Source organism: Cheilinus undulatus, linkage group 5, assembly GCF_018320785.1.
Source record: "Cheilinus undulatus linkage group 5, ASM1832078v1, whole genome shotgun sequence".
Lineage (NCBI taxonomy): Eukaryota > Metazoa > Chordata > Actinopteri > Labriformes > Labridae > Cheilinus > Cheilinus undulatus.
Window position 1 is genome coordinate 40,357,345 of NC_054869.1, and position 22,813 is coordinate 40,380,157.

General features: G+C 38.8%; 1 protein-coding gene across 1 annotated transcript in view; it reads right to left on the reverse strand.

The window, feature by feature from the left end:
• Positions 1-22,813, reverse strand: part of ccser1 (coiled-coil serine-rich protein 1) — a 203,738-nt gene that overhangs the window by 135,999 nt on the left and 44,926 nt on the right. The window lies entirely within an intron of this gene.

Sequence of the window (22,813 nt, forward strand, 5' to 3'; positions counted from 1 at the left end):
GAAGAAGAGGGAAGGGAGAAAATGAAAAGATATGATTTAAGCATGAGTCAGTGTGAAAGCTTGATCATTGACCTATCTTCACTGCTACCCACTGAGCTCCAAAGGCAAACAGTGCACTTTCATATTGGCCTTTAGTCGTTACTGATGGAGGAGATTACGCATTAAGCAGTGATATTAGGCTTTCAGATGCTTTCAAATGTCCCAGTAGTTCAAAGGTTTGTGTGTCATGTCATGCTATAACAAGAAGCATGCACAAACACAGTCTTAATAATGAATTTCCAGCTTGAAAACATTATCCTTAACATAAACTATAGAAGCTGCAGAGTGAACACAGAAAAGATCTGTGTGCATCATACTAACAGCAGAAATAATACACACATCTGTGATTTAACTTTCTTCTATTTAATAAATGCCTATATTTCTTTGACATCTCTGAATCCCTATTCACATATTCATAAAACCAATGAAAAAAATCCTGAATATTAAGCTGGATGTGAAAGTGCAAACTTCTAAACTTTTCACCCAAGATGTTTTCCTGCCAGCCCCCTAGTTAAATTTCCGCAAGAAGTCAGGAGGAGCTGATGTGTTTATACAGCAAGCAATACTGAGAAAAAATCCACCAGAAGGGAGTGGGAAAGGGATGAGGCGCTGGTAGCCTAGTGGTTATGTTCATGCACCCTATGTACTGAGGCTGTTCTCCTCTGGGTGGGATCAAGTTCTGTTCTATGGCTTCTTTCCAATATGACATCACCAAACCACTTTCTCTCTCAACCACTGTGAACTGTGCTAGGGTAGGTAGAAGGGGGCAGTAAAGAGTCAGCGTAGTCGAGCAAGGGTGAGTGCTTGCCTCAGTCAGGGCACCTCACCCTAGCCCTGCCTCCCTCACCCTTTTACTAAGCTCTCTCTCTCCTCAATATCTCTTGTGTAGCTTTTGCAGTTCCATGTGTCATGTTGGTGATAGGAATAGTAGCCTTGTTGCCTCCACACATGGGCATACTGCATCATGTTAATTTTTGAGGGCATGCAAAGCCGACACGTCAAATTGACGCAGGGGAAGCATAGCACCCATGATGCATACTTACAATTACCAGCAAGTATGTCTTCAGCCATGCACTCTGACTCCCATGGCTTCATTTTACATTATGTTTTTGCTTCCTGAGATCTCAAGCCCCCTTCAACAAAGACAATATCCTGCTGTGAGCAACAAGTATGAAAGAGGGGCAGGCTTCCCTAAAGTTTTGTGTAAGTTTTTGACGAGGTAAATGTGAATAGGGCCCTAAATATTGGCCAAAAACAGCACCATGACAAAGTAAAATGCATGCTATTAAATCTGAAAAAGAAGAGAAATAATATTTGAGCGGGGTGCCAAATGACCATACACCGGATATGTCACATGGCCAATGTACAGAGGCGTCAGTCCTTGAGGCTGGTGGCTCAGGTTGGACTCTGGATACTTAGCATTTTGCTGCATGTCATTTTGCATTATTTCACACAGATTTTTTCTTCTATCTTCTCGAAATAAAGGCCAGTCTAAAAATCAAAGACCGGTTGTTTAGAAATAAAATTAACAGTGTTAGAAGATTACACAAAAACCAAAAACTGCAGCACAAGCCATTTTCACATATGCATTCCTGAAAATTTCAAGAGAATTTCAGGCGGGCTTCCCCTTAAATCCTTCTCCTCAGGTCGTTCATCCACCTTACAAGGAGAGACTCTCCCTAGGACAAGGGGTTTGGGGGTCTCCTGAAGCAAGATGGGACTTAACATGACCAACATCAAAGTGGTGGACAAAGCTACAAAGTTTGCTATAATGGAAGTATTTGCCTGTTTACCAATGCTACGTGCAGATAGACGGAACCAAAACACCAACAAAAGAGTGGAGATGAAAACAGGAGAACAGAAAGACACAGTGCAGCAGGTTAAATACCTGCATGGAGATATCATAGGTCCATTGTTTTGCATGATTTGCAGGAAACAAACGCCGCCACCACCACTAGCTCATGGTGAATTCTTTCGATGATATCTTGCTATGTTCTCACATCAGCTCACTCGGACTTCACATGGAAATCCTAATATGGGTAGCACAAGGAACTTTGGATAAAATCAAAGTAAAAACTTGGCTATTTGTGTCCACACATGCAGCTCACCCCATGAACTTTAGGAGTTTTTTTAAGTTTTGTGTAAGTGTAAAAGCAGCTATTCACAGTTTGCATAGCTGCCGATCCACATGACCCACTAATGACTCGATTTTAATTGGCGCCCACTTCTGTGATAAGTCTTTTATGATGATTTAAAACCAACAGCGTGAGGTCATAGCACACTCCCACACAGAGAGACAAAAACTAAAACCCAGCATACAAATGTCTGCATGTGCAGATGCTAATGCATTCAAGGATCAAAGTCCATCTTCTAATCCTGATTCTGACCATCATTATCAACTCAAAAGGATACTCCACTCTCAAGAGCTTTGATTCAGAGCAGCCCATCACAGCTGTGGGCTCCTCTCATAGTTTTATGATGATTCTTAATGCAGTGTTCTGAGTCTCAGCTTGTCTAAAATTATTCTTCTTCAAATCAAACCCAGTGTGTGTGTATGCAGCTGACTTTGTAATGATCAGTGTGTGTTGATGTCATATGGAAAACCTTTTAAACTAACAAGAGCACTGACTTCCTGCTTGTTCAGCAGATAAGAGGGAGCTTATTTCACCAAAACCAGACTTATTTAGTTCTATTAGTTTAACTATTTGAGGTCTCTTTTCCTTTCCACAGCTGTGGCAATTTGTGCTGCTCCATTCAGACACAGATGATCACCAAACACCAGGGAGAGGTCAACCAAAGCATTGTTTTAATTAACTCTCCCATTGGAGAACACAGTCCATTAAACAGTAAACGGCCTTCTGAAGCAGTATGTCTAGCTCTCCGGTGCATGGCCTTTGTTTTTTGTCTCACCTTCAACACCTATTTAACACAAAGAAGACAGGTTCTTGGGGGAAGTTTCATCAGAAGTCAGGGTTCATCAATGTCACAACATTTCTTAACTTCTTCTGCCTTCAGGCTAGCACTCAAGCTCAAGCAAGAAACTGACCTTACCCATAAAAGAAATCTATCTTCTTATTCATTTACTGCTTGGAGCTGACTTCTTTATCTCTGTCAGTTTTCAGTTTCAGCACCAGCATATTTTAAAGTACTTATGATGTCGGACTACTTTGCATTCCTTAAGACGTGTAAAAAGACTCAAAACAAAGATCAAGCTCTCTTTCTGTTTGTTAGTTTCACGCTGTTTACAAGTATTATGTGACAAATTTAAATTCTCTTTGTTGCATCCTGCCTGACCCCTTATGTGTATAAAAACTCACATAAATTAGGAAAGTAAATACAAACACCGATCCTGTCTTTTTTGAGTTGCAAAGCATTGTTAACCCTTTCAGAGGCAGACATCAGGATACAACTGATGTAAGAAACAATCCTGTGGTACACATGTGGCAGTGTTTTACATTTCTTTTCTTTGGGTATTTAAAAAGACATGAGATTGAACTCAATTTCTACATTCATATGATTGTTAATATCATTATCTTCTTCTGATGATCTTTTTCTATCCATTCTAACTTGTCAGTTAGTCAATCTTTATATGAAATTCATAACCAAAGTTAAATCAAGACACTGTACAAAGAGAGCAGTTACACTATATGGACAAAAGTATTTGGCCACCTGACCATTAAACCAACAGGGACTGCAACGACCGATTGTTCAAGTACATGTACTTTGATATGGAGTTGGCCCCCCTTTTGGCTGCTACAACAGCCTCCACTCTTCGTGGAAAGCTTTCCACAAGAGTTTGAAATGTTTTTGTGGGAATTTGCGTCCATTCACTCTTATGAGGTCAAGCAATGATGTTGGTCAAGAAGGCTAAGCTCACAATCTCCGTTCCAGGTCATTCCAGAGGCACTCAAAGGGGTTGAGGTCAGATCTCTGGTAGGCCAGTCAAGTTCTTCCACACCAAACTCATCAATAGTCCTCATTTATAGCCCTTGTTTTGTGCATTGGTGCAGAGTCATGTTCAAAAAGAAAAGGGCCTTCTCCAAACTGTTGCCACAAATTTGGAAGCTTACACTTTTTCCAGTTTGTGGTTGAATTGCTGTTGTTCCTAAATGCTTCCACTGTCTTGTAGTATCACTTTCAGATGACAGTTGAAATATCCTGCTGGGTTGATATTTCACAAACTGTCTTATTGCTCTTTGAAGATCCCAACATTAATCCAACAGCACTTAGCAACATTTGTCAAAGTTTCAGTGGCAAGAAGAAACTTCTCTTTAACTGTCAGAAACTTCAAGCAGAACTCATGTTAAACTGCAATCTGCTGAAGCTGTGTTTGGGTTATAAGGCGATAGAGAGAATTGCAGAGGAAAATGAAGGTGTAGAAAGAGAGAGGAAAAGGGAGCCCAGATAAAAAAGAGAGAGGTAAGAAATAGAAAAGAGGGAGACACAAAAGGAGGGTAGGGAGATGGTCAAAAAGAGAAGAGCGAGATGCAGAAAGTGAGCAACAATTATGGTGAGCAAGTAATTATGATGTTAATTGTAACAAGTTTTAACTGCCATGTCTCATAGAACACTAATAATGCTGAATTTAGCATTGACAGTTAAGATAATAATGTAATGAAAGTGACAGGTCTCCTGATTCAATTCAATTATCCCATCAAAAATTAACACCCTGATGCATGTACATGGCTACTTTTACATCAGTGAAGACATGCAGTCTGATCAATACGAACACACTATTTGATTTTTAGAAAGTGCTTTAGAAATTAACATCACATAGGGATGGAAGTGTTGTCCATTTTAATGATAACCACAGGAAAATCCCCCTTTGAATTTTAATTATCATCAACACCATTGGGAATAACTACACTTTAATATCAATAAGAATTTATTTCACTCTGTTCTGACCGAAATGTGCTCCACACACCTATAGGAAATATACACACCTACACATGCACAAGCAGCATCCTGGGATTGTTTTATTTTAATTTTTGATACTATATTGGTAAATAATATTACTGATACCTGCTTTGCTGCCATGGCATCAAAATGGCAGTTCTTGGCAGCCGACACTGGGTTTTTTTCTTGTTTCTAGTTATCAAAAATTGTAAGTAAACACCTGCACACTGTCTGGAGTACATCACTCCGTTAGCGATGTTTTCGGTACCGAAATGTTGCCAATATATTTGTGTAATTAAGACACCATGTGGGAGTTTACGTGCCATTTTTGATGGACTCATTTCTCTCCCACACACCTGTCTTGCAAAATGAATATGCCAAGTATTTTTCTTCACTAAATTGAGCACCTCTGCACAGCAGTGTGAGAGACATACATAAATGTATAAACTTTGCATCTTTTTGAGACTCCAAAAGGATTTCAGAGTCACAAGAGTACGAGTCTAAACATTACGTCATTTTGACAGATTACTTTAATGTCTGGGACAAACTAGGCCTGCATCACTGACTGGAGTTCTGTTCACTTCTCCAGCATCTTCAAACACAGGCAGAAGTTCTGCTGCAGGAAATATGTCTGTTTAGGTTGTCAATCATTCAGGTCACGGTTACACAAATTTCAAAAGCAGTATCTGGACTTCACCTCTCCTCCGAAAGGCTTCATCAGTTCTAAAATGACTGGAGACATGCCCTTTCGTAAACAAGGTCAACAACTCTGCCAGCAACTCTTAGCCCTGTTTACACAACAACATTTTCAGTTGAAAATGAAAATCTTTTGTGGCGTTTTGGCTATCCATTTACACGAGAACAGCGTTCTGGTCCCTGAAAATGGAACAATTTGAAAACAGGCTCCAGAGTGAAAACACTAAAACACCCCCATCTCTGTGTAAAAAGAGAAAACAACACTTTCTGAAAAGACACATGTGTACTATGGCTGCAGTCAGTTGTCACAGCACTCTGAAGCGAGCCATGGCAGCTCAACCCAAGCCCTGTGTAGTTACCTCTGATTCAGCTCGTCAAGTCCCAGACAGCTGGATTTAGAAAAGGGGAAGGATTATTCTTACTGGAGAGTTATCAATGCCAGTTTCTTTAGATAAAGTCATGCTATTAATTTTGAAAATGATTACAGATCTTACTTTTTTTATTGAGGTAATCACTGTAATCACCATCGTAGTGCTGCAGAGAAATTTCATGGCTCATATTAACACAAAAATGCTTTGCAAGATCAGTCTTATAACGTAGATATCTGCTGAGAATAATCAATTTTCCACTGACAAATTCCGCTCCTAATTTCTCGTGGATTTTCTCATGAAGCGCAGCGCTGCTCATGAGCGCAGCTGGAGCATTTCTATTTATCCTTTTAGAAATGTATCTGCTTCTTGTAAATGATTAGACTTTATCTTATTTCTGAAAGTTTTAACATGGAAACTTCAGCCTGTAGACTCTCCTGTCTCCTCCTCCATCGGCTGCACATCAGTGCACAGCTGATGGAGGAGACAGAATTGAAGCTTCCATGTTAAGGTTAAAAAAGATAATTGTAATCACTTCCAAGAAGCAGATAAAATTGAAAAAGGGGAAATACAAATACCGTTCTGAAAAGGCTATCTTTTTCCTGCTGCGCTTTAAGCAGGAAGCGCTGCACTTCCTGAGAAAATCCATGAGAAATTAAAGGCTGTAGGAGAAAAATTTGTCCATAGAAAGTTAAACTCTCTTAAACGATATCATCGTTGTAAAAAGACTTGTCAAGCAAAGCATTTTTGTGTTTATATGTACTGTGAAATTTTGCTGCTGCGCTACAATGGTGATGAGGAGGACAATTCAGTGATGAATTACTCTCATGCACCCATGTATGATGAAAATATTACACATTATCAAAAACACATGAATGTGCAGTACTGTCCTTGTTGTAGAGACAGATTTATTGGGCAGTAAATCACTTTACTACAGTGTTTTTGAGTTTCCTGCGGTCTTGTGTAGACAGAGATTGTATTAGAAAGGTTGCCGTCTAAACATGGAACTATCTGAAAACGAAAATTGAAAACGAAGCAGAACGTTGTCGTGTAAACAAGGCCTCAGTCGACCACCCAGATCATTAGCATATGAATGGTCAACAGAGGCTATATTTCCGGCTCTGGCCAGAAATATAGCCTCCATAGCTGGTTGCTATGGAGCATTGGCCATCAGTATTAGCTAATCTCATTTAGTTACTCTTGAAATATCCCAAATATGGAATAATAGTATTACCATTCAACAACAGTCGCGTTTCAATTCAATATGAATGGAGATGAGATAACACTTTCTCAGCCTATAGAGATAATCCTAATATTAAAACCTGGGACACAAGTAAAGCCTAGTGCTGCAAAAGTGCAAAACTGTTAAACATGAACAGATAGTGTGTTCTTTCTCACAGCTACATACAGTTATCACATTTTAAACTCAAACACTGATTGGCTTTGAAGCCTTTCATTAGTTTTTCAACAATTTATAGGCACAGCTGCAAGATAGAAACCAGCAAAAACAGAGAGTGAAATAAAATGCGTAAATCACTAAGTTTCTGCAGTATCATCTCTCTGAAAACAAGTTTCCACATGATGACAGAAGTGCATAAAGGGAGACTGTATCTCACCTACGTTATGACATTTTCTAAAGGTGAGCTGAGAAATACCAACCTTCTGTCTGACAACCAGTGAGTTCACAGTCTGCATTTCAAGAAACAGAGGACAGGAGAAAAGAGCGTGATGGCAGCAAAGACAGACAGATGTAAGGCGCTGAAATGAGGAGCTCTTTATCAACAGGAGACCATGTTCACTTTGACTGATGTCCATTTAGAGGGGAAGTGAGAGGGAATTAGATGCCTTTTGTCCCATTCTCTTAGAAAAATCACTGAGTAAACGGTGGAGATGAGCATTAAGAGCGACAGCAGAGGCCAAGGAAAAATGTTCTTAGAACAAAACAAGATCCTATGGCAGAAATATTGATCAACATAAGCTACTTCAAAGACTTCTCACTGAAAAAGCCAGACTTTCTTCTTCACTAGTTCTCTTCACACACATTTTTGTTTTTCCTAAGCCCTTTCTCCCTGTCTACCCTTCTAACTCACTTTCTATCCATCAATCAGAAACTCTTGACCGCGCTCTCCAAGCCTCCATCTGACTCTTTTTTGTTCGGCTGCCCTCCTCTTATCCACCTTCGTCTTACCCTTCACCCCAAGCCCATGTCTTCTGTCTCTACATCTCCACCTCTGCCCCTTCATCTCTTTTTTCCTCCTTTTCTCTTTGACAGCTGCTACACGAAACTGATGCAGTATCAGAGCCTGAGGTGTTCCCCAGGGATTCTGCTTAGCACCTCAGACAAATGTCAATGAAGCCTGCTGTCTTTTGAGGACAGGTGAGCTCCATCTGTCAAGCAGCCACAGGAGCTTTATTCCCCCTTGAACTGGATTCTTTCGAGCTTTTTTGTTCCTGCCTGACATCTCAGGTTAGAGTAAACTTTCTCCATTTGCTTCTCTGTTGCTCCACCCTGCTATCTAGGCGGGATGGATCGAGAGGAAGTAAATGACGTGTGATCAATCATACACTGTTCTATCTGACAGCTCGCGTCAGGTGGCACGGAGCCTTGCAACAAAAAGTATGTTTTTTTCTCAGAGTTGTTTTGTTTTTGTTTTTCTATGTCTGTGTGTTTCTCTGAGCCTGACACCTTTGCCCCCTCTCTGGCTTTCAGCAGGGGTTTGGATTCCTCTTTCACCTTTGTGGTGCACGTCTAATCCACAAAGCCACAGGAGAATGAGTGGGAGAGAGTTTAAACAACGCTCACCTCCTCCGAAACAGTAATCACAGTGGAGTCTTCATGCAAGGTGTTTACCGTGTCAGTAAAAAAAGGTCAAACAATTCAGCTTCAATGGGGCAAATAAGGATATGTGTACATATGGGTTATAACACTTTTCAATACCACATGTTTTAAAATGATCAAATATCAATGATCAACTATACCTAAAAAGAGTATCTTGGGAAGAAACTTCAGATTCTCAGTCATACTTCTAAAATCTGCCATGAGCAATAGAGACATCACTGTCTGAGTTTACAGATACACTGGTAAAATTTCAGTACCCAATTTGTTCAATTCAGACAGTTTGTTGGAGTTTGCTCACTGCATTTTTTGGCGATTAGAAAACCCCCAACATTATAAGCCATGGACTTCTATTTTTGTTGCCTTGGTAAAAGTTGTTTGCAGATGATATGACACTATTGTACAGCACACAGGATGGAGGGCAGGAAGTGATTTCTGCATGGAGAGCACTGTCAAAATGCCAGAGTTTTGTGTTGTTTACGGCTGTGCCAACCATTCAGACAGCAGGGGGAAAGAAAAGTTGAGCTAGTCAAAAACAGTTGCATGGAGTGCTGCATGGGTTTTGAAAAGTTTAAAAATGCTTGAAAAAATGTTGTGTCTCTCTGGTGCTCTTCAGTGTGGGGATCCAACTTAAAGATTTGCAGAGATCTGAGGCACTCAGAGGGACTGTTGATAAAAAGCCTTTATTTCATGAGGGCTACAGAATCATAAAAAACATGCCAACATGTTTCAGCCTTACAGGCTTCATCAGGGCAAAGTTGAGCTTCGAGTCCTGGAAGTAATGACTCATTTAGGCGAAAAGTTTAAAAAGCTAACAAAAAATGATTGTAGACCCTGACTGACAGACACTGGCTGTCCGTCCAGCCTCACTCTATGCGATGGAGATTCCACCCCTTTTTTGAGATCTGTAACATTTGGCTCAGCTCAGTGATAAGTGCTGGTCTTTTGGCTCCCAAACGGCTCCCCATTTTGTCCTAGTTTGGCTATTTAAATGTGTATGAAATAATGACAAAAATGGATAAAAGGAAGCTGGTCCTCAAACCGCAACCAACTTTGATTTTACCCTGTAAAACCAGCTTGACCCACATGGTTTATTTGCTTAAACTACTATTTCACTATTTCACTTATAAGCCCATTTATGGGGTGCAGATGGCCTAGCACAGTGGTTCCCAACTTCCTTCCATAGGGTCTCCCCTGCTCACATACAAGAAAAACTAAGTTTCCCAAGACCCACTTGGAAAATTAAAATAAATTTAAATTATTTTCATTCACAAAATCCCAACATAATAGGCCTACATACACTTGTTCTTGACAACGGATGTATTTACTAAATATCCATTATTACAACAGTGTATTAGGGCCACTCTAGAAAAAAAAAACAATAAAGAGGATCTGTTAATTTACGAGAAAAAAAATGAAATTCTCAAGTTTAATACGTTGTAAATTTATGAGAAAAAAAAACAAACTTTTTTTTTACTTTAAAGTTTTGAATATACGTGAATCAAAACTTAGAATTTTTGAGATTATAAACTCAAAAACTCAGAGATCCATCCAATGTTTTTTGTTTGGGGTCTTGTAAATTTTGACTTCACACTGTTGTGGATCTATTATCTCGAAAATCTGACATTTTTCAGTCTCTTATGTCAAAATGTAAGACGGTTCAAACTAATATTTTTTTGTAATTTCGTTTTTGTTTTTGTCAAAAAGTAACATTTTTTACTATTTGAAATTCTGAGTTTGGTTACTTTTTTTTTTTTTTCCCCCTAAGAATCATGATTTGCTCTAATCATGATTTAAAAGAATATACACTGGCATTGCGTCAAAACCTTGTATCATCATTTTATATATATATATATATATTTTATAAATCAGAACTATTAGTCACCCTCTACATATGTCAGTCGGGTTTAACTAATTTTAAACCAATAAAAAGTGTAAAAAAGATGCTGACACCGACCATGCCCTGCATTACTGTTACTGCTTGTTATCAGAGTGGAATGGAACCTGATGGTAACAAAACAAAACTTATCTGTAGCCAATCAAACTTTCCTGTTGAAAGCTGTGAAAATGTCTCAAAAGTCAAAAGGCTAGTAATACCAAGTTGTTAAACGGGGTTTATGAAAAGCCAACAAAGCTGCAATCTTCTGAACCACTGCTGTTTCCAGCAGATAAGACCAGTCGAAGAACTCTGCACATGTCAGAGATGATTTCCTCTTATTAAACACTTGATATCAAAACTGATTCACTTCTAACAGCATTTGTAATCAGATTGATTTTTATTGGGTTGAACAAATTCTGTACAAGTTAAAACATTTAAGCAGCAAATTTTTTAGGCCAATACTACTAAATCTCATTTTTATTGACATCTCTCTTGTCTTTGTATTGCTGTCTAAATAGCATTTTGTGATTCCACAGACAAGTTGTCTTATCTTTGATGACAAATATGCATGTATCATCATTTAGATTGTTTAGTGCACAAACAAATGAAGAAGACAGATGGGCATACATAATCCTTGACTTAACAGGCACCAAGGTTCACACTCTGCTCAGTGTTTGCAGAACTTTAGTTTATGAATTTCAGCAGGTAAACTTCACAAAAATGTTACCATAAAAGGTTGGATAAAGTGCCTGAGAAATCCTGTTTTGTTCAAGTTTTTGTTGTCACAGGCAGATTTTCATTTAGGATACAAAGTAAATTTGGTAGTTTACAATGCCTATAAATATTTCAGCCCCTTAGATGTTTACCTTTTTATCTATTTTATAAATCAGTCATGGTCATTACAATGCAACTGACTGTTTCCTGCTCACGTCAGCATATCTGAGTCCAATATTGGGCATGAAATCTCTTTGCAAGAATTTCAGTAGAATTAAATGAACAGGATGTCGGTTAACGAAAACAACCATGCCTTCTATCCCGAATTAGACGAAGAAGTGAGAGACTGCTTCAATTACAGCCACCATTTCCAAAGACCGCCAAGCTGCCAGTGTTGTCTGTGTGTATTTGTGCATGTTTTGACTGCACTTCCAGAGTACATTCAGTCATTTTTACAGCTTAGCGTGAGTCTGTTGTGTAGGTAATTACCACTTAAGACACACATAAACACACACAAAACAGGGAAAGCATGACACAGTAAAAGACAAGTCTGTTCAGTGATGATAGATGTAATGCAGGCAGGGAGGCCGTTCCTCTAGTCAGGGTCATCTGTCTTTTTACTGTCATGAGCCCATAGCCTGACTCACACACACTATTTTCCCATGCTCACTGTCTCTCTCTCATACAGGGAGAAAGAGAGACAGAGCAAGAGAGAGAGAGAGAGATTCACCTCTGAGCGGGCATGGAAGTGTTGGGAACATGTCTCTCTGATAAGACTCAATTTATGAGGTTAGACAAAGGGACATATTCAAATGTCTTAAGATGTACTACTACACCAGCTAGTGGCTGAAACTGGAACTGCTTGTAAATGTCAGTGTGAAGCTAATTACAACTGAATGCAAAGATTAAAGTGCAATTAAATGTTTTCACAGATTTTTTTTCTACAGTCCTTTCAGAGAAATTACACAAAGGAGAGAAAAAGTAAACAGTAAAGGAAAGAGGAAATTAAAGTTCTCCTTTTTTTGTTAACTGTGTAATTATTTCACTACTTCTGTTCTCACAGCACATTTTATCTTTTATCTACTTTATGTTTATAGCATACCTCTTTTTTTGCATTTTGTTTCCCACTCTTTTCCTCTTTCCACCTCGCCTCTCCTTTGTCTCTCTCTCTCCCCCTAATGCTCCCCCTTCAATGTGTCTGACTCACCCCCTCTACTCCCAGGAGCCATTTCTCAAATGCAGAGTTCTGAGTGATCCATTTCACCAACCTGAAAAAGCCAATTATCTGCCTTTTTATGACTTTCATTATTTTACCACTCACACAGTGTTTTATTGCGAGGCCACTGCCTGCCGGCAGCAACACATACCTGCATGCACACACACACAACATATAGAGGCAATGAGAAATACACACACCAATGCACTTCCACGTGAGTAGTAAATAAGGAATAGTTCCTATGCACATTTTGATGTCCTGGTTTACATAACGCTAAGTTTGTGTATGGAGTGACAGATAAATAAAGTTTGATGGAAGTGGATTATCTTCAGTAGCCGTGAAGGGGGTGGGCTGCACCCATGTCAGTCAGAAATATAAAGACGGCATTGTGTGGGGAATAGCAGCTGATAAGGACACTTTAACACTGGGACAGAGACAAAGACAGTCAAGTCCTGTGTGCCAACTTCTTCCTCATTAAATTTTTACTAACAACAAGTAATATTTTTATTAGGACAATCACTGTGTGTGCAATGCACTGCAGACATCTGTGTGTCACACGTGCAGTTGTATCAGTGAAGTATAGCAGAGCTCTATTAGAGAATGATCGTCCTCATTTGTCACTCCTTCTCTCTGTCTGACAGACACAGTGTGCTCATCTACATTCAGCACCTGAGGCTGCTGATGTTTAATGCTGCCATTAAACTCATCTCCGACATAAAGTGCATCTGTGACTAAAGAGTGAGCGCGAGCCGAGCTCCAGGCAGTGAATCTAATGTTGAATTCAGGTCTTCAGACACAGAGTATAAAACAAATGTAATACGGACTGGGTGACTTTCTGATTAACCTAATAGTCTCTCTCCTTTCTGCTTTCCTTCACACTCTGCACTCTGAATCTGCTCTTATTTTAGAAAAAAAAAATCTCTGCCATCTACCTTTTATCCCCTTATTAAACTCCTACATACGTTTCTTTATCTAACTTTGTGTGTGTTACCTTCTGGGTTGTCCATTTGGGGACAGCCATTACACTCTGGCATTATCATAATACAGTCTAATTGTAATCTAATATAAAAATGTTGAAAACCTTGACACCATCAGCTAATAGGTAAAAGACAGTACTTTAGAGTCTCAAATGGCCCTGCGAGGATCCATTCTTACCTGCTGTTAAAGATGAGGATCTGTTTAAAGGGAATAAAGTCATGAAAAAAAAAACACTTTTGTAAATCTGGAGAATGTACCTTTCCTAACCAAGTATGAAAAAAACAACCCAGTCCTTTGTGGTCAGCCTAAGACTAAAAACACAAAACCTGATGATCTGTACAGATCCTCAATCCTTAAGGAAGCACACAGCTGAACTTAGGCCAGCCAAACACCCTGGAAGAGAGGGTTAGGGTTAGGGTAAGAGGAGTGAGAAGCTCATTTACGTTCAAATAGACAATCACCAAAACTGAGCGTTCACTACAGCGAGTCTTGTAGAGAGCTGGCTTAAACAGGGTCAGAAACCACCTCTGGTGCTTGATCCACTCTACATTTTAACCAAAGCACGGCATAGACGTTTCATTTAAACCACAGGGGACTGTGTTCAACAGTGTGAAAGAGTTATTATATTTTACCTTTAAATTTAAATTCACTTAATGTAGGGCTTCACATTTAATGCAATTTTGAGCTTAAAAACAAATGACCATTTGAAATAAACATAGTGCCAAAAAAAAAGATAGATCACAATAAAAGAGAAAAGAAAATGTATTTAAACTAGCATGGCTAGTCACTGTTTAGGCTTCATATAATACATGAAGAAAAAACATCCACGGAACAGCTTGCAAATAATGACTCGCTGTCCTCAATGATTAGACTTACAAGTGGCCAATTTTGAAACTAAGCTGTAAACTCATCAAAATATTTGCAATTTATTCTTTCCGAAGTAACCTAATTTCTATGCTTCTACTTCCCAAAGTTGGAAGCAGACTCCCTTTCGACTGTTAATCATATAATGTATAAATATATATATATATATATATATATATATATATATATATACCTATCATTTATCTAGTAATTACTGTAATGATAAAAGGAATGATTGATTGTTTTAACCATACAGCAAAGCCTTTGTTTGTTTAAATCTTTTTTGAGTATTTCACTTTCAGATATCATATTTATACATCAACTGTTATAAAGAGATTCAGCACCATGGACAGCACCCAAAATTCCACAGTCTTTTGGAGGTTTGCTTTGATTATGTTCTTAAATTAAATGTTGATGTATTTCTCATCTCTTTTAATGTTTTTAACATTTTATAACTTTATTTTTAATTCTAAAGCACTATGAATTGCTACATTTATGTCAGGACACATGACTGTTGCAAGACAAAGATCTAGGGAAAGCTAAAAAAAAAAAATATCTGCCACACTGAAGGTCCCCAAGGGCACAGTGGTCTGCATAGTTCTCAAACGGAAGCAGTTTGACACAACCAGGACTCATTCAAGAGCTGACTGACCAGCTAAACTGAGCAAACAGAAAAGGGCCTTAGTAAGAGAGGTGACCATGAACCTGATGGTCACTCTGACTGAGCTCCAGAGATCCTGTGTGGAGATGGGACAAAGTTCCTGAAGGACAACCATCACTCAGCCCTCCACCAATCTTGGCTTTATGGCAGAGCAGCTAGTAGGAAGCCTCTTTTCAGTGCAAATCACATGAAAGCAAACTTGGAGTTTGCAAAAATCTCCACATAAAAGCCAAGACTACAGATCAGTACCATTAGGCAAAATGTTATTGATTCTTGAGTTTTTAAAAAAAACAAAGTAGAACCAGGGCTTTATGGACCCTAGTTTTTATCTCCATCCCTACTTTTTATTGCAGGTTAAAACCTTGAAAAATCACTCATTTAAAGTCAAAGAAAACAGTAAGGGTTTACAAAATCCACAACTTCAAGTGAAAGCTCCAGGGAATGTGAGACTTGTTACTCTTGAGTTTATAATTCTTTGCAACACTTCAGCATTTAAAAACTTTACAGGAACTCTAACTTTGTAATCCTCAGCAGGCACTAAAAAACACATTGGAGCCAAAGGTGACAACAGATCACAAAAGCAACCACTTGTGGACTGAGGCTGAATTTTGTTTGTTACTCAAACCAACAAATTCATGCTGAAAAATGCTAATTCACCAGCCAAAGGGAATTATTGTTTACCCTGCACATTAATGTTCATTTATTCTATTCATTACTCAAGGACATGATAATTTTACGCTTGTTATTCTAACACCATGATAATAAAGGACTAGAATTTCAATGATCTGATTATTTTATGTGGCTGTGGTTATTTAAACAACTTCACCTCGATACTTCATCTGACCCTGCAGCGCCATGAGAAGCTTTAAGTGCAAAGGCACAGGTGAAGACCATAACACCATAGAAATCTATACTGTAATTATATGATAATGTATTCTTAGCTTAAGTTGATCCATTGAATCACAGGCATGGGTAGAGGAGATTATTCTGTCTATCTAACAGTGTGACAAAGGACAGACATTGTTACCAGATGCATTATGAATATGTTTTTGTTTTTTGTTTTTTTGTAAACTGAAGGAAAAAACAAGGTAGAACTGTACACTAAAATCCTGATTCTCAGTCTTGGATAAGAGACAAACCCAGCATGTGGCTAATGTTTGATAGGGATGTTTTTAAACTACATCAACCGTAACAAAATCAATAAAAAGCTGTATTTTCTCCTCTTATTTAATATTTTCTCGTCAGTGTCAGACACTTCCTTTCAGAGAGACAAACATATTGTTTATGATGACTCATGGTTCTGATTTGTTGTTGTTGTGCTGGCATTGTTGTCATCACTGTGTCAAAATAAAAGCAACAATAGACAAAAGTTTCCATGGTGAATCATAGAAAAGTACAAATAATTTACATGACACTGATTCTTTACACGCACCCTTTTTGTAACAAACTCTTCACTAAGGTCAGATCTATGCCAAATATTCAGATCTGATACTCTCACTACATTAAAACAGTATCTTCCTGTTATTCTGCTCCTTGTAGCGTTTGTGCTTTTGAAGTTGGTGCTTTCAAACATAATTTCCTGTCCATAATCACCTGTTTAAGCTCTGATTCTGATTAAATTAAATGGAAATGTGCCACACTACTAGGGATAAGCTTCTTTAATCCAGGATATTAGAGGAATGTATGCTTCCCATCAGGCTGTTTCCATGGCAATATTGAAGTATAATGTATATTTATGTATAGAGGGAATTGGTAGGCAGGAAATAAAGATGCAAATGAATTGTTTATTCAAAGACAGTAGGAGTTGCTTAATGAGGTATTATACATATAGAAAGCAGCAATGACAGCAAAGGGATTCTTACTTTAATTATGTTCTCTTTATGTCACTGTACCATAAAAATTACACCAATTAAGAAGAGCATTTTCTAAGTGAGAGATCTTTTTGCATGATGTAAAGATTACCAGAGTAGACCTGGCTCTGTAAGACTTCAATAAACGCCTAAAGACTCCTCTAAAGCTCAGTAATTAACACACTGGTGTAACCAACAACAGCGTTACATGCTTTAACTGTTTCATAACAACTTTATCCATCAACAAAGCACCTACAGCTTCTTCAGTGGTTGTCAAGTATTTTCAGGTTTAAGGCTTGGTCTCAGCCACGATAAATCACTGTATCACACATGAATCCAGTCATAGTGACATCATCCATTAGTTTCTAAAGAGGGGATCTGAAGCCCACTGATGGCACTCGCCATATTGAGAATGCTGACTTAGACAAACTTTCTGCTGACTGGTAGAAATCTTGGAGCTGAGAGGACCTTCAGCCGCCTGGCAAAATGCTACAACTCTATCTGTCTACTAGGGCCTGCCCTTAAAATCTACGCCAGTTAAGAAATGAGCTGTTATTCAAACCACAATCCCATTTTTGTGCCAGCCTGTTACCATGTTACCTTGCAAAACTAACAGATTGAGTAGATTTCATGACTACTAACGAGTGGATATTTTGCGAAGCTTTAAGCTGATACACTTGCTCTCAGAGAACAGTTGGACCAATCAGTGCCATTTATGCTATGGGTCTGGTTAATCGCAGTGACTGCAAGCCTGTAAAAACGGCGGCTGGTGATTAGAATAGTGTGGGTGCAGCTGAAGTGGCAGTCTCATTAGAAATGGTCATTTCTCTTTTAAAAAAATAGCAAAGAACCACACTGACAGCTTTTCTTGGTGAAAAATAATTGAATAAATAAATAAATAAAAAGATGCTGTTGCTCTTCTGCCAACCAGCTTCAGCAAGAGTTTAATGTGCACTGACATGATCCACTATCGTGGTTGCTTCATAGTTTACTCCTTGGCAGTGGTGCATGCCAGTGGTGCATGATGCTGCCACCAACCATGCTTCTCTGCTGTGATGGTATTGGGTGGTGATGAGCTGTGCCCAGTTCACACCAAACACAAAATTTGGAACTGAGGCCAAACAGTTGAATCCTGGTTTTATCAGACCAGAGAATCTTGTGTCTCACAGTCTGAAAGTCCTCCAGGTGTTTTTTTTTTTTTTTTTTTTTGTGCAAATTTCAAGCAGGTTTTCATGTGTTTTGCACTGAGAAGATGCTTCTTCTAGCCATCCTGAAATAAAGCCAAAATCAGTGGAGGGCTGTAGTGATGGTTGTCCTTCTGAAACTTTGTCCCATCTCAACCCAGTTTATCTTGAGCTCAGCCAAAATGACCACTGGGTTCTTGGTCACCTCTCTGACTAAAGCGCTTCTCCCTCATTTGCTCAGCTTGGCCAGGTTTGAAAACTTTTTGAATGCACTGTATGCTGAAGCTACTTGGCCAAAGAAGAAGAGCACAACAAGATATTAGTAGTAGAAGAACAAAGCAAGACAATGACAAATAATGTGAAACTAAGTAAGAGGACAAAGGTGACAATGAATAGTAAACAAGCATGAATCCTGCACTTGATCACTTACATAGCTTTTTGTTTAATTCTGATGTAGTGAAGTATAATTCTATTCTCTTTATCAGCGTGAACCAATTACAGGGCTGCACGGCGATGCAGGGGTTCGCGCTGCTGCCTCACAGCAAGAAGGTTCCTAGTTTGCTTCCTAGTCAGGGCCCTTCAGTGTGGAGCATGTTCTCCCTGTGCATGCATGGGTTCTCTCCAGGTTCTCCGGCTTCCTCCCTACACTAAAAACAACCTGGTTGTCTATCTCTATATGTCAGCCCTGTAATTGAACGGCGATCAGCCCAGGGTGTACCCTGCCTCTTGTCCAATGACAGCTGGGATAGGCTCCAGCCCCCCTGTGACCCCCCAACGGGATAAGCGGTATAGACAATGGATGGATGAATGGAACCATTACATGACATGATATGATTGTTATCATGGGCTTGCATATGACATACAAGGAAGTGACCAAAGTTACAAGCCTCTGACTATAAAAAGCAAGGGTTCTGACAACTGCTTCCTTCTTTAGTTCCTACCTTTGGTTGATACTGATGCTAAAAAAATATAAACAGCATCCCAGCCAAAATCTGAATCCGCTGTGTCAAAGAATATTTAGTATTCATTTCGTGTGCAGCTTTCTTTGTGATGGTAATGGAAAAGTAGATGTGTTTGGTAGAGCAATAGCAAGGTTGGGAAGTATTTCAGTGCATTACTGCAGTTATTTTTAAGTGTTTTCTATATTTATTAGCAACTTTGTTCTAATATTAGGAAGCATGTTGCATATGCTTTAGATCAATATGTGCAGTGTAATCATCAGAGTAAATGGATTAGCTAAAGGACAAGAGGCAGCTCCTTCAAGTAGCAACCAGAGTTTGATTCAAGCTGTTTGTTGTGTATCATCCTCTTTCTCTTTGCTTAAGCCTTTCCTGTCACTGTCTAATAAAGGCAAAATGCCCAAAAAGACAATCTACAAACAAACAGAGAGACAAAGGCAGACAATGCATGAAAAGCCAAACACAAAAGAGCATCTCTTGCTTTGTAATTCAAATACCCTCCATATGCTGAAAACGTTATTAAAAGTTCAGGAAACAAGAGAATCATGTCATGTTTCACAATCTGTTAACGAAATTAAAACGCCGGATGCCACTTAATAATTCCTTTCATTCCTGGAACAGACCACTTCATAAGAAAAAAAGCAACAAAAAAGCAAAGGAATGACTTATTCATTGCCAATTTGATGTGTTGCTCAGCGTGACAAATCAGAACCACAAGTTCCCACTCAAAGCAAGAGGGAAAAAACAAAAGCCAACACTAATTAGTCTCCCTGTGTTGAACATTTAATAAACCCAACGGAGTGGTGAAAATTAGAAGCTAAACAACAGCAATGGACGAAAGAAATATGCTTAACAATGGACGCACACAACAAGATTTCAAACATGTTCACCCTATTAGGCAAGTCTGAAATTATAATTTCAGAGAATATAGGCATAGCCTTCTTCCAAGGCTTTTGTCATGTTTCATACTTGCCCATCTCAGAAAAATACCAAAAAGAAGTCTCTAACAAAGCAGAAAGAAATGAAATACAATATTAAGCGGTTTTCATTGACATTTTTTATGCAAAAGAATCCAAAATTACAGATAAACAAAAGATAGACAACACATTTGGCAGTATTTTATAAAAGTAAACTGAGTGGAGAAGGAGGAGAATCTGCTCTGAGTTCCCTCCAGCTCTAACTCTATGCTGTGTGTGTCTAAAAATCATGCTGCAGTGCATTTTATCTGTCCCCAGCTCCACTCTGAGGCTCAGCTGGATTCTTTATGCCTGTCTATTTTTATAAATGTGCATGTGTGCATGTAAGTATGTGTAAGAATCGGATGTGCATGTTGTTTTTGCTGACTAAAGTGAGTCTGGTGGGATTAGACTAAAAAAACTTGGCGGATGTACCTTATGACTCATACTAACATGACACAAATTTGTTCCTCTGTTTATGTGTGTGAGCAAAATTCTATATAATCGCAGATTACATGTCTCTGTGGGAGACTAAAGGACCCACTGTGAGTTTATCACCTTCTACCTGAGTGTGAGAGGAGGCTGTCTCTTTGACTTCAACAGACTTAAGTATGCAGAGCATGAGTGTTATATTGCCTCTCTCCAATGAGGTTTTCATCAGAATAAAGATGCTGGGAACACTGACACCTGCTCTGACAAGAACTCCTGAACATTTACAGAAATTTTCAAGTCTGAGCTTGTATGAACACTAGAGATGAACCAATACAGTTAGCCAACAGCTTAATTCATACCTTGGTATTTTGGGCTCTTTTTCCAATTCCATATGGTTCTGACGTTCCTAGGCAAATATTATAAAATACTGGTGCCTCAGCAGTCCCAGAATCCTCCAGAGATGTGCTGGTGTGCGTAAAGCTGTATTTCAGCCACCCTTAACCAATGCCCATGAGGACAAACGACTGCAGTAAGATCAGAAATATATGAAGAATAATTTTCAAACTGTTTTATTCTGATGAATGCTGTGCTACACTGGATGGTCAAGGTGGATGGAGTTCTGGATGGTTGGTGGATGACCACCATGTCCCAACAAGCCTGGACCATCAGCAAGGAGGTAGTGGACTGATGTTATGGGCTGGAATCATAGGAAATACGTTGGTAGGCCCCTTTAAGGTGCCTGAAGGTGTCAAAATGACCTCAGCAAAATATGTGGAGTTCCTAACTCCCCATTACCTGCCATGGTATGAAAAGAAGAACCGTGCCTTCCAGAGTAAAATCATTTTCATGCAATACAACGCACCATCCCATGCTGTAAAAAATACCACTGAGGCTTTAGCTGCTATGGGCATAAAGGGAGAAAAAAATCATGGCAAGGCCACCATCATCCCCTGACCTCAACCCTCTTGAGAACCTGTGGAGCACCTTAAAAAGAAGCTCTATGAGGAGGGATGGCAGTTAACCTCAAACAGCAGCTCTGGGAGGCAATTCTGGTGTCCTCAAAGAAAAATACAGGCAGAAACTATACATGGACTTACACATTCAATGGATGAGAGTTGTTAATGTGACATCAGAGAAGGACTCCTATGTTATTATCAAACTTGATCTGTAAAGATGTTTTTGATTGAAATAGCTTTGACTGGGGAAGCATAACTTCTTAATGCAAAAAATCACAAAGGATTTCTGTTTTCAGTCCTTTAGAAACTATTGAGTGTTTTGAAACTGTAAACACTAATAATTTGGAACACTACATTTTAAGTAATTTTGCAAAGAAAAACGCTATTGTCATCATTGCTCATTTTGTCAAATAAAATCCAGATTACAATATAATTGTTGAGAAATGAAAAATCCTATTGACTGACAAATAGACTATTGAGGAAAAAATGAACAAATGCATTATGACTTAGAACATAGTGTATTTGCTTTCATCTCACTGAAATTGTACATGTGGATTTTGTCTATTTAACACCACAATGATACCGTTTGATCGATCCACAAATTACAAGCATTGTAGTAGTCTGGTCCTTCAGTTTCAACTCAACAGTAGTACATACGAAGACAGGTCAGTGGGCTGCAGCCAAACACTCGTGTGCAGGGAGCAGAGACAGAGCTGCACAAAACATTATTTTAACTCAGTATAGTTGTCTTACAGGTGATTATTTTGGTACAAACTTTAACCCACTATGGGGCACACAGTCTACCCATCAAATGGAAAATCTACATTTGACGCTTGGCTGGTGTTAATTTCAGACCCTGGATAGAGTGTTTACTCACAGAGATGAGTTTCCTCATCCTAGTGTGCAGACCCACAGGCAGACACAAACAAAATCAATTCAAAGAAATATGCAGTACCTGGAATATATGCAAAACCAAAAGACTTGCAATTCACATACACATAATGTGCCATGGATGCTATACCACATCCACAGCTTATTGTATATTAAAAATTGTTTCACCCTAGTGAACACAGACAGCTTTTTATTTTGGTATTATTTAGACACTTCCCTGCCCAGCTTGAACAGCTCCATTCTTTTATACAATGACACCTAAAATACCCAGGTAATGTCAGGATGAGCTGATGGGTGAACCCTACAGGGAATATTAAATTAATGTGTTTTTGTCCACACTTTGCTGTAACAGTATTACATAACGGTATTAAAGATTTTGCATATGAACATGTTAATGCATTCTGACCTCCCCCTCCACCAAATGTGATACTATCAACT